The following is a 13,492-nucleotide window of genomic DNA, read 5'->3' as shown; positions in this document are numbered from 1 at the left end:
ACAGTTTCCCTGGTAGTGGGAAGAAGCCAGAAGGCAGGAAACATAAAATTGAGATTTTTTTTTTATTTGCTGCCATGGCAACTAAACAAAAAACCCAATAGCTTCTTGGTTTTTCTATACTTCTTACAGGCCCAGCATATTTGCCAGGGTGACCATGAAGAATAATTATCAGTCTTCCAACACCTGCCAAATATGAAAAGGAAATAGGGAATACAAAGAGGTTATGTTTGGAGAATTTAAAGTGAGGCTAGGAAGGGTTGGAAGGGGTTTCTTTGGTCTGAAAAGGAGAAGGGCAAAGAAATGCCGTGATCTGAAGCTTAGGACTGAACAAAATCTTGGTATGACTTGGTAGGAAAAATTACTTAAAAACCCAACTCAGCAAAGCTTTTACAGCACAAAAAAGCCACTAAAGACAGCTCGTTTACAATTACTATTGGATAACAAAGCATATTGGAAGTGGCATAACATCATAGTGCTGAACAAACAACATTATTTTCCCCCATGTACCAGGACAGTGATCTGAGAGAGCAACTATTTCTAGAAGTCCATCATCAAACTCCCAAATGGAGTCCTTCTAAACTGGCATATCAATATACACATTAAAAGAGTAACCATTATCATATATGTATCGATATACACATTAAAGGAGTAACCAAGAGTAACCAAGAGAAAGCCACACTTACATATTTATATAAGCAAAAAGACAAAACTTTTAGAGGCAAGCCAAGTTTCAAACAAAATTTTTTCATTTATACTGTAACCTATTTTTCACCAAGTTCTGTTTTAAAAATACAATATTTTCAATCATTGACATTTTTTCCTGTAAGATGCACTTAAATTTTTTATTGAATTCATTAAAATGTAAAAGAATTGTGATTAATAAAAGTTTATTTAAAGTTATACAAAGTCAAACCTCCTACATGCAAAATACCATACCTTGCAAGTTCAACCAGATGTGAGATAAAAATATGAACAGTAGACCCTATCGTGAAAGTAGGAATACTAGCACCCATAACGTGAGCAAGTAAGATCTCGAGGTTGACATCCAGCTGCCTATCCTTAAGTTCTGCATATTGAGAACTTCAGAGAGACCTTAGATTTTTCCCAAACTCTTTGGCCTTGAGGGTAGTTAGGAAAAGATAGTATTCAACTGTAATTCAGGGTATAGGTTGCACAGAAATAGACAGAAAAGGCTGGCTTGCTACATGGCAATGCCACCATGTTTTCCATCTTTGAAAAACAGGCTTTCAACTTTTATTTTGCAATACGTAGGTGCCAATTAAATAACTATGTGCAGCAATGCTTAGTGCTCAGGGAAAGACTTCATCAGCCGAAGCTGCAGAGGGTATATTGATCTCCCAAAACAAGAGGAACACCAACACCGTTAATGTTTACAGGACTAAGCAAAAGAACAAATAAATGTAACGATGTGAGTTCCACAATATATCCTTAATCAGAGAAAGCACTGTTTATAAAGAGTGCCAAAGCAAAGGGTGAAAAACAGGAATTAGGTTTCCACCTTTCTGTATAGTTGGGAAGTCTATGTGAGCAAAGGAACGCTCAATTTGAGCATGGCAAATTATGTAATCTGTCCCATGGCTTTTTTTAAAAAGTGATGGTTCTCTCATTATAACAGGCCCATTAATCTGTATAGTAAAGTCAAATCATGATGTTTCTGTATGGTAGCAATCAGGGGCAATAGAAATTTTCATATTGGTTTGCTGCTGATGCATCAGATGAATTCTCAAGTAAACTGTCATCCTGACACTCCATAGCAATTGCCAGATAACCAAAGCCTGCAGCAGAGTCTTCTCACAGCAACAGCACTGAAACGAAACAAATTTGACCCAAGAAGAGCAGCAAGTCCTTCACATCCTGCTGCTAGTGATGCTGGCAGGTCAGTTACTAGAACATCTACTGAAACTGCTATAAAAATTGTTTGGCAGCACAACAGTAATTTGCAATGTGAAGCCAACTGAAGATGACATAATTAATGTAGTCTTGAACTGCTTCATATTGTGACCATTTAGTGGCACAGAGTACTTTTTCTTTAGGTTAGATAGTCATAATTTGCAAGTGGCACCTTCTGCCTGCTGAGCTGTTGATGAAGTATGTGACTGAAAAGTCACATAACTGTCAGGCTCCCATTATGCTTCCCATGGTGCACCACAAGAAAGAAAATGACAAAATCTCAAATTTTGTCAGACTGCCAAAGTATCTCATATAATTCTGAAATCAAATTAGCTATGTTGCTCCAATATCTGTTGAAGGGGCAACACAGCAGGGCACAAGCCGTACATGAGATTCCTGTGTGCACTGATGATAACTTTCTGACATAGGTGACTGAGAAGCTGACAAGCGAAGATGCTCTGCTGGACCTGATACTTACAAACAAGAAAGAACTGCTGGGGATGTGAAGGTCAGGAACAGCCTTGACAGCAGTAACTGAGATGGTGGAATTCAAGATCCCAAGAGAAAGGAACAAGACAAAAAGCAGGATGACAATCCTAGATTTCGTGAGAGCAGACTTTGGCCTGTTCAGGGATCTGCTCGGAAGAATTTTATGCGGTATAGTTAAGAGAGAAGAGGGGTCCAAGAGAGCTGGCTGATTCTCGACTCCACATATAAGCACATGTGACTTCAGAAAGTCACCCCTGCTGAAAAAACATTTTCATGTTCAATGGCTTTTCACTGATTTCCCTGGGAAGACACAAATTATTTTTAATTTGGTTTTCATTCCTGTTCCAAAACAAACTTTAAAATGAACAACTTTGTCACTTGCCAAAAGATTAATATGTTCTCCTCCCCTCCAAAATTTCTCATTTAACAATATCGGATTTCAATGAGGAAAAAATCCACTAAAGAAAGAACTCTCTATAACACAGATGACAAATAGCAAGTACCATAAAAAATGGTAATCATAAAATATCTTTCTGGCACCCAAATTGAAATTTAATGCAAATAAGAAGAAAAGTAGTAACAGCTGATTACATTCTGATCCATTTCCTATGAATGTATGCTTAAATATTAGGTAATATTCTAGTTGCATCTTTTTCTCCAAGAAAGGTTCTTTCCTTTTCTTTCTTTTTTATTCATGAACAGAAGAAAACATTAAACTGTACATTTCCCATTCAACATTGAAGTAACATCTGGCTTATTTTTATTATTTCCCTTTCTTTGTCTTGTAATATTGTTCACCTTCACTGAATTGTCAACAAATACAGAGAACAAAGCAATTTAAACTCAATGTGTGAGTGCATGTACACATATACAAGTCCTGATTCTGTGACTCTCCCCTTACACAAATAATGTTAATCATGTAAGAAAGAATCTATGGGATCAGGCCTAAGAGAAGGGAGAAAACAACATCATAAACTGCCTAAAGAAAAGATAAAATCTGTAATTTTAGTTCTGTAGGGGTCACTGAAAGAGTTACAATAGTGGTGTCTGTTCACATGGAATCTTAGCTGCAATCACAGACTGACTACAGAGACACAGTAAGACCCATATTTTAAAAGTTTCAAGATGAGGAAATAATAAGTAAATGTAAATGCACAAACAGGGGGGCAGACAGACAGACAGACACTTTAAGCTATGATAATTATCACAAGTTTTCTGTCATGACATGAAGATTTCAACAAATATATGGATAAAACGAAACTCTGCCTGATGGACTTCTAAAACAAATTCCTTGCCTGTTATGAATAACAGCAAACAGAAACAAAAGAATAGCAACAGTCTAGGACCTCCAGAAAGGTCAAACCTTGAAGGCTGTTAAAACTCAGTAACATGAGAAGAATAAATTGTGCAGCTTTCTGTTTTTACTCTTATGTTACAAAAGATGGACTGTAGCATCACAACCTTTTTTTAGCACATAAATATTTTCTTAGTCTAGCCTGGAAGAGAGAAAAATAAGTTGAATAACCCTCCATGTTTTATATTTTTATTAGTGCAAATTAGTAACTACAAACAACTATCAAAACAAGCTGCTGATGAGCAGGCAGCATTTCACCAGAAGCAAAGGATAAAAATAAACTTCCTCTCTCATATATAAGCAATAGTGTATGTACCCCAGCTGATATTTGGTCTTGCATAGAATAGTATTAATTAACAACAGTTAAAAGGAATTAAGAAAAATAATCTGTATTACTCATTCCTCTCAAGCCCAGAAGACATTGGAATAATTTAATAATAAACAATACATTTAGCTAGTAAGAAACCCTTGCAGGCAATGAAAGTTATATCCTAATTTTAATGCCAGTAAAAACATAAGCTCATATTTCAAACAGATACTGCAAAAGTGGGATGTCACATGAACTGAACAAAATCTGAGCCAGAGTGACATTCTCTTTGTTTCTGGGGTAGACTATCAGAGAACATATTTGTAAGGCGAAGATTCTCAAGGACTAATTTTTTCATGGTATAGGGTACCTATCATGCAGGGAAGCCAACAGGAATTGTATATGCTCTGACACTGGCCAGGATATGCATCTTTGTTGTTGGACCCAAACTAGCCAGAAGTTTGAGTGTCTCTGTCCAGACCTCTTCAAGAAGATCAAAAAGGATTGCTAAATGCAAAAAGCTTGTTTTATTAAAATGTAAACTAAAATGATTTATTAAAAAAGACTGGGTAAGACAAAATAGCCATAAATAGGAAGAATGGAAAGGGAGAAAAGAGGGCTTATGAACAAATTTTCCCACCTTAAATTTTTGCTTCCAGGGTTGGTTTGAGACAAGATAATGGCTTTCTGGTTTGCAATAAACTCTTGTGTTCTCATTGGTCCACAGAAATTTTCTCTTTCCATCACTATACAGTCCTGAAAATGTGGCTGCTCCCTGCTCCTCTCTGCAATTTCTTAGTTTCCTATTATTCTGTATGTTCTTTTCTTCTGTCTCAGTCAACTAGCAATCTGAAAGCTTTTCTCTCCTGAGTGTGCTCAAATACATGCAAGGAAAGATATAATCTCTCCTTTCTTTGTGACACAGTCAATTAGAGTTTTTTTAAGGAATATAATATACAAGGTGAGAACAAACATACAAAACAGATACCATCCACCACACCTCTCAAACCAGTTACAACTGCTCATTAGCAGCCCAGTGGTAAATATCTCCAGTTTTTATAGAACTCCTAGGTCCTTTTTTTGCTTTCATCTTCACAGGTCCTCAGCAACTGATGTTACAGCTCCTCTTAGACATTTCTTAATTTAGGTGGACCAAAGATAGACCAGACATGATGCTAGATCCATCCCTCCTCACTGTTTTTCTGCTTAGCTTTGATGAGGACATTCAAAGGATGTGCAGTACACTTTGCAGTACACTGTGCAGTACACTTAGCTTTCCAAGCAATGGAGTTACAAAAAGGTCTTTTACTCTGTCTGATCCTCTTTATGGGCATATGATCTAAGAATAGATTATGAACCTATTTTAAATATAATTTGTAGTATCTTATGAGCTTCATTTAGGACCTAATTGTTATATTCAATTTCACTAGTATTTATAGTTTATGGCAACTATAAATGGAGCTATGGAATTTAAGTTATAAATGAGTCAGGAGCATGAAAAACAAATTTGTTCTATGATCTTAATATGCATAGCAGGGTATCAGGGCTGTGCTTGTGTATATGCCCAGTGGACTTAAGTCATTAATTTCCTGGGTGATGCTGCTAATCTTCAGCATAGAAAAGACAATGGACTCCTTTGAAACAATGAACTGACCTGAAAGTAGGTGATCGACTGAACTCCAAGCCACATTCACAAAGTAGAAGTATTTGACTGACAGTTACAGAAGTACATCATGAGGAATTCTGGATGGTTCTGGAGGTTTCTTCAGGAAACTCCTGCCGTGCCTAGTCCAACTTGTATGCCTAATTGTTGATTAACATCCTGTGCAGGGTGAGCCAGAGATTCCCAGGCAGTTCCTGCTGGTGAAGCAATCAAATTTTACATAGATAAGACACTTGTAAATAATCTATTTAAGATGTTTTGTATGTAGTTAAGGTAATCAATAGCAATGGCTTATGCATGTGCTGGAGTGTTCACATAGGACTGTGGATTAAAAGAGCTGAGCAGAACAGCAGTTTGGAGAAACTCATCTGATCCAGCTGATGACACTTGTGCAAGGACACTTACAACAGGTCACCATGCAGACAACAACTGACCATGCTATTCAAGAGATATGACTTCCTGTATCATCACTACTTTATGCCAAGAACCCAATAAATTATTAGAGCAAACCAAACCAAACCAAACCAAAACACTCTTTCCATGAGTGTCTGTGCAAAAAGGCATATTAATATAAGGAAACAAATCATGAGAATATTCTTAAGTAACTCAAAGAAATAGATGTTCATATACAACAGTAATAGGACCTATCTACACGCAAGTAGACTACCCTTGTGTACAGTTAAAGAGCTTAAATGCTTCCAAAACATCCTTTTTCTGCAGAGGAATGATGACAGGAGGTTAAATGACACACTGAAGTAAATGCAGCTCTTCACCTTTGAGAAATTAAGACCCTTAATTTTAGGTACATTTTTACTGCAATTCCATCTGAAGTCAAATTTGGCAGAGCATGCCTCTGAAAATGCTTGTAGGTTTTATAACTACAGCAGCAGCCCAAACTAACAGCTAGCATCCTCTGAGAATGAAAGGACGAGTTCTAAAATAGCAACAGTAGTGCTAAACATGAGTTTATTTTGCTACACAGAAGATATGCTGCAGAAACTCTGGCTTTATAAGTGATTAAGCCATTTATGGCTACTAAAATGGCATGCAAACTTCAGAATAAAATATTGTATAATCAGGAAAATATTGAGTCGAGACAGTCGCCTGAAATAATAACTAAGGAAGAAACTGTCAAACTCATTAGGAAGATGGAGACAGATTTGGTCAGTCCTAATTCAGTCTTAAAGTATTATGAAAAAGAGACAGTATCCTAATGAAATTCAGGATATGTTTCTATTAGCAGAAATGCTTCATATTAGTTAGTATGAACCTCAGAATGTTTCCTGTTTTCACGTTACTCAAGATGATAATTCTTGTTGTCTAGTTTGGAGAAAAGGAGGCTGAGGGGCGACCTCATTGCTCTACAGCTTCCTGAGGAGGGGAAGTGGAGAGCGAGGTGCTGACCTCTTCTCCCTGGTATCCAGTGATAGGACACACAGGAATGGTTCAAAGCTGTGCCAGGGGAGGTTTAGACTGGACGTTAGGAAGCATTTCTTTACTGAGAGGGTGGTCAAACCCTGGAAGAGGTTTCCTAGAGAGGTGGTTGATGCCCCAAGCTTGTCAGTGTTTAAGAAGCATTTGGACAATGCCCTTGGCAACATGCTTTAGCTTTTGGTCAGCCCTGAATTGGTCATGCAGTTGGACTACATGATCGTTGTAGGTCCCTTCCAATTGAAATAGCCTATTCTATTCTAAAAGATTATATGCCCACTGTTTTGCATTGATTTTATCCTGAGTTGAAGTAGAGTAACTAGAAAAACAATTATAAAAATGGAGAATTTTTTTTTCTCTTGTCTTGATAAGGTTTGTTTTGGGTTTCTTTTAGACACATCTTTAAGTTATTATACGATTCTCAGAAATTCAAACCCAGAGGAAAATGAAGTTGTCTACAGGTCCCACCACAGACCTAACCTAAGCTCTGTACAGCAACAGCTTTTTATCTTTCTTTATAGTACAAGCCTTAAATCACTTGTAAATAAAGACTGAAGATAAAATAAAATAAAATAAAATAAAATAAAATAAAATAAAATAAAATAAAATAAAATAAAATAGCAAAGGTTCCAGCTACTGAAGAAAAGGGAATGTCAAGCATCTGAAGGAAGATGGTGACAGATGCAGATGAGGTAGCAGATGAACTTATATATATTGTACAATGGAGGAAGGATCAACTGCACAAAAAGCAATAAAGAACAGAATCGTTGTACATTGTGGTAATTAATTCAAATCCAGGTTAGTTTGGCATTTCTTGAAGCTGAAATCACATCTGACTAAACTGTGGTTACAAATAGTCCTTGTATAAATTTAACTCCTGTATAGGCAGAACATTGTTCAAAGTTGTACCCATTTACTTTTTATGATTTTTTTTTTTTTTTTAAATTCTGGCTAAATACAAGAGTAAATTCTGAAGTACTTTGCTGAGCTGTGAATATCAGGAAACAAATAAAGATAGACTTTATTGCTTTGTTGAACCATGGTGAAATTATTTCAGCATGTATATGTATAAATGTGTATATACACATAAAACTGTGTTAGTATTTTTTAAAAGCAAATGCAGACTTCATTGCTCTCATAACCTCCTAGAAGCTATGCTAGAGCACATGGACGATAGGGAGGTGATTCGAGACAGCCAGCATGGCTTCACCAAGGGCAAGTTCTGCCTGACCAACCTAGTGGCTTTCTACGAGGGAGTTACCACATCAGTGGACAAGGGAAAAGCAATGGATGTCATCTACCTGGATGTCTGTAAAGCCTTTGATACGGTCCCCCACAACATCCTTCTCTCTAAATTGGAGAGATACAGATTTGATGGGTGGACTCTTCAGTGAATAAGGAAGTGGTTGGATGGTTGCATCCAGAGGGTAGTGGTCAATGGCTCAATGTCCAGGTGGAGATCAGTGACGAGTGGTGTCCCTCAGGGGACCAGTACTGGGACCAGTGCTGTTCAATATTTTCATAATTACATTGACAGTGGGATCGAGTGCACCCTCAGCAAGTTTGCAGATGACACCAAGCTGAGTGGTGCAGTTGACATGCCAGAAGGACAGGATGTCATCCAGAGGGACCTGGACAAGCTGGAGAAGTGGGCCTATGTGAACATCATGAGGTTCAACAAGGCCAAGTGCAGGGTTCTACACCTGGGTCAGGGCAATCCTCTGTTCCAATACAAGCTGGGGGATGATGTGATCGAGAGCAGCCCTGCGGAGAAGGAGTTGGGGGTACTGATGGACGAAAAGCTGGACACGAGCCAGCAGGTCGAGGGAGGTGACTCTGTCTCTCTGCTCTGCTCTGGTGAGACCTCACCTGGAGTACTGCGTCCAGCTCTGGGGCCCTCAGCACAAGGACATGGAGCTGTTGGAATGGGTCCAGAGGAGGGCCATGAAAATGATCAGAGGGATGGAGCACCTCTCCTACGAGGACAGGCTGAGAGAATTAGGGTTGTTCAGCCTGGAGAAGAGAAAGCTTCGGGGAGACCTTATAGCAGCCTTCCAGTACTTAAAGGGGGCCTATAGGGAAGATGGGAACAGACTTTTTAGCAAGGCCTGTTGTGACAGGACAAGGAGCAATGGTTTTAAACTAAGGGAGGGCAGATTCAGACTGGATTTAAGAAAGAAATTTTTTACAATGAGGGTGGTGAGGCACTGGAACAGGTTGCCCAGAGAGGTAGTGGAGGCCCCATCCCTGGAAACATTCAAGGTCAGGTTGGATGGGGCTCTGAGCAACCTGATCTAGTTGAAGATGTCCCTGCTCTTGCAGGGGGGTTGGACTAGATGACCTGTAAAGGTCCCTTTCAATCCAAAGCATTCTATGATTCTGTGGCAACTATTGCCTGTGTGAAGGCTTACACTGAACCTGGGCAAAAACACAGAAAGGCTGGTATAGGATATTGTGGGGACACGATCCAGACCAAGTGGCAGTGCTTTGGTCGAGGATCTGACCTTGCGTTGTGCTGGGCCCGAGTTTACCTGGCAACTGCAAGCCCCGAGCTTGCCAGACAACAGCGACATGGCACTGCTGGGCAATGACCACAGAAACCCCCAAGGAAGGGTGTATAGACCACTCCCTGAGAGCCCGATTCGAGCGCTCCTGAGGAATGGCTGACCCGTGCCTTGGTGATCTCCCCTTACTTGGGACACCAGGTAAGGATACTTTCCTGGGAATTGAGTGATACCTACTAGGTAGGTTATGAGGAGTTTGGCATAGAAGCAGAAGAGTCCCCACTTGCAGGGTGGTGTAATTGTTATCTACTTAGTGTGTGTGCCTTATCCTAACAAACCTCACTTTGTGCCTCAGACTGGGAACCTTATTCCTTCAAGGGGTAGAAAGTGGCAGAGGGTCTGACCACGGCAGATATTATCAGAAACAAAGAATGTTAGCAAAATTGATGGGTTTATGGAAAATAGGTCTTGTGGTACAAAATGGGTATTATATACTGTACTTAAAGGCTTAGTTGAAAAAGACAGCTATGGATTTGTGTTCTGTGAAACTTAGCTCTCCATTCAAGATCTTCCTTTTCCAACTCTCACATCACACAACTGGGAATTCACATATTCCCATACCAGTGCCATAACTTTTTTGTAGCACCTCAGAAGGTCCTGTGAACTTACGCAGATTCGGAAGAAAAGTTGTAGCTCCAGTGTAGCAGAGTTGAAGATAAGCAGTATTTCCAGAGTCCTGCATTTAGGTATTATGGTGTGTCCTGAGGTGGGACTATGAATGTCATATAACCTGATGTGATTGACAGGGATCAGCATGCTCACATGTGAGAATGTCAAACCATGGATAAAGATAACTATGTTAAAATAATAAACCTAAACCTGTAAAATTAAGATAGCTGTAGCTTTGTTTTGATGAGCCTCAAGCTCATCCAGCTCATCCAAGATAAGTGTTATCCTCCCTGGGTAACTTGCCCTGCTCTGCCGCTGAAAATAATTTTTCTAATGTCCAGATGAACCAGCCAAGTTGCAATTGGAGACATTTATTCTTCGTAACATCTTTCAGTATCAAGAAGAGTTTGGTTCTGTCATTCAAGATGGAAAATTGTCTCCATCTCCTCTTGACCCATGAGATGAGCATCCATGCTCTATTTGCAACATTTCTATGTATTTTTAACTTTTTCTTCATAGCCATATTCCATACATATAATCAGGATTTTGTATTTTTGGATGGAGAGTAGTACATCAAAATTATTCTTTGCCTATTTATGAGCTTTATTATTTCTATGTACATATGCGTGCATGAATGAGACAAGATGTTGCAATCCAAAACTAAAAAAACCCAAACCCTAACCATATACATATTTTTACCCATATTAAAATTTATAATTACATAAAAGTTGTCAGTGCTACATATATCTACTAATGATCAGCACGAGACAGCTGGCTGTTTTTTCACAAGAAATACATCAACATGTTTTTCTTGCTAAACTATTTTTAATCATCCTTATATTTTAAGTAAGAGATAGTATGAGAAAAAATAAAGGAAATTGAGAGAAAGCTTGAAGCTAACTCAGAAACAAGCAAGGGCTATTTTATTTCTTTCTTTTATGTACTGCTACATTCTTTTAATTTTCTCCTTATTGCTTTTATATGCAACTTTTTCTTCTACATTTTCATTTATCCACTCTATAGCATGACAAAGCTGCTGAATACTGAAATTTTTAAATGCAGAAAGGAATGCAATGACCTCAAGTGAGGGATGACAGTCGGGGCAGGTAGGCACTATTTAATACCTTCTACAAAAAAACACACAAGAATTCATACATCACTTGAATCTTATACATTTTAAAAAAAAAAAGAAAGGTTTCATTATCATCATTATCCTTAATAGTCTTAATGTGATCACTTTTTCTCACCGCTCTTAAGCTTTCCAGCAATTGTGTTAACACCAAAGACTGGAACATTTTGATTGAAATAGAAATATCCTTCTTCCTTCTAGCACAGTTATATTAATATGGTAAAAAAGTGAAATGATTCCTCAATGTTCTAAAGAAATAATAGCTCTGACAGTTAAAGACTATTAATGACATCTTATAATCTTGTGACACTGCAATGACTACTTCTGTCATCACTGTACCTTATTAGCAGCCACATTTACTATCTTTTTACTTCTCATTCCAGCTTCTTATGTAGCAAGTGGCCAACGTGTTGAGAAATTACATTTTTGGAAAATTGTTTTATTATTCTTCAAAGCAATTAACTTCTACACACTTGATTAGATACTGCTATATCTCAGATTTCTTTTCATTTCAGACTATACTTAAAATTTAAAATATAGATTTAAATCTCCCTTTTAATAAATCATTGCACACTTGGCTGGAACATGAATGTGTTACACCAGGAAATTTGTTACTACTCTAGTACCAGTAATTAGTCTGATATTCTACTGCAGAAAGAAATTGTATAGATAGTAAAAAAGTAGTATTAGAAACAGTAATTCAAGCCTAATGAAGCAACATTAGCACTTTTATGTTGTACTTTCTAATTAGGAAGTCTGTTAATGAAATTGGAGCATTCACTTAATTGCTGTGAACAATTATTTTCAAATTAAGCCTAGCAATTAAATAGCATGATTAAACTCATGGTACAGGCTTTTTAGTAGAGATATGGTAAGTATCTTGCCTACTGTATTATGCACAGTAGTCAAAACTCTAAAAATCTTCTGATTAGCCAATGTAAATTAAGAGCAATGCCATTTCATTGAGAACATGAATGAATATGCAAAGAGGGACAATAACCACCTCTATTATGGAGGCCAAATAACAGCCAGAAAAACTGTTGTAAAAACTAATTATATTGGTGATATTTTCTCCTGATTTCTTCTATACAAGGGAGGGTCAAGGAGATGAATGCAAATTCATCATATTAGCTTGCATTCCATGTAACAGAGATGATGAAATAAAATGCATTTTCCAGCTGAAGCCACAGTTGATGCTGAACGCCCTTTAAACCATTAGATCTGTCCTAACACCTCACATCAGGAATTTTACTGGTGAACGTACTGAGATAATTGAGTAATCTGAACTAGTTTGATGAGCAGTAGTAAGATTGCAAGGTGATGGGTATGATTTCATAGGACATATATATTTCCTTGAAATTATGAAACACTTATGACACCATTCATCAACGCAGAAGACTGGATCTGGCATTGTGTCTCACATAAGATACAAATCCTGTTGCATGCTACTGCTTGATTCCAATAATAAAAAATGCCTTGAAACTTGGAAATGGATTTTTTCAATGTTCAGCAAACTAGCTAAGGGACGTATTAAAAACATATGATGACTGCAGTATTACAATCACAAGGAGAAAGAAATATTAATAGCAAGAAAAATTGAGATAGTCCTCTTTTTTTTTCAAGTAATACTTAGGTTCAATCTTTTTTTCCCTACAAATAGCATACAAAAAATACACTAAATTTAAATAATAAACATTCCATCACAAAAACTTTGGAAAGCTATTAAAAATAACCTCCTTCACAGCTTTTGTTTTCAGATAGAAATTGATCCTAGAAAAATGCTAAATCTCACTTCATTGCAATAGTTGAGCATGTGTTTAGCTATTATTTGTAAGTACTTAAGGAAATATAGAGAATTTAATGGGATCTAAACATTAAGCACATTCTTAAATGGTTTAATCAAGGACTTAGCAAGTGAAGACTGTGAAATATCTAATATGAAAGGATGTATCTAAAACATTTTAAGAAATTAAATGGAAAAGTTTGAATAAATTTGGCCTATGACTTGAATTCATTTTTCCCAACACAGAGTCTC

The sequence above is a fragment of the Mycteria americana genome, chromosome 2 (assembly GCF_035582795.1).
Source record: "Mycteria americana isolate JAX WOST 10 ecotype Jacksonville Zoo and Gardens chromosome 2, USCA_MyAme_1.0, whole genome shotgun sequence".
NCBI lineage: Eukaryota > Metazoa > Chordata > Aves > Ciconiiformes > Ciconiidae > Mycteria > Mycteria americana.
This window is presented reverse-complemented; position numbering follows the sequence as displayed.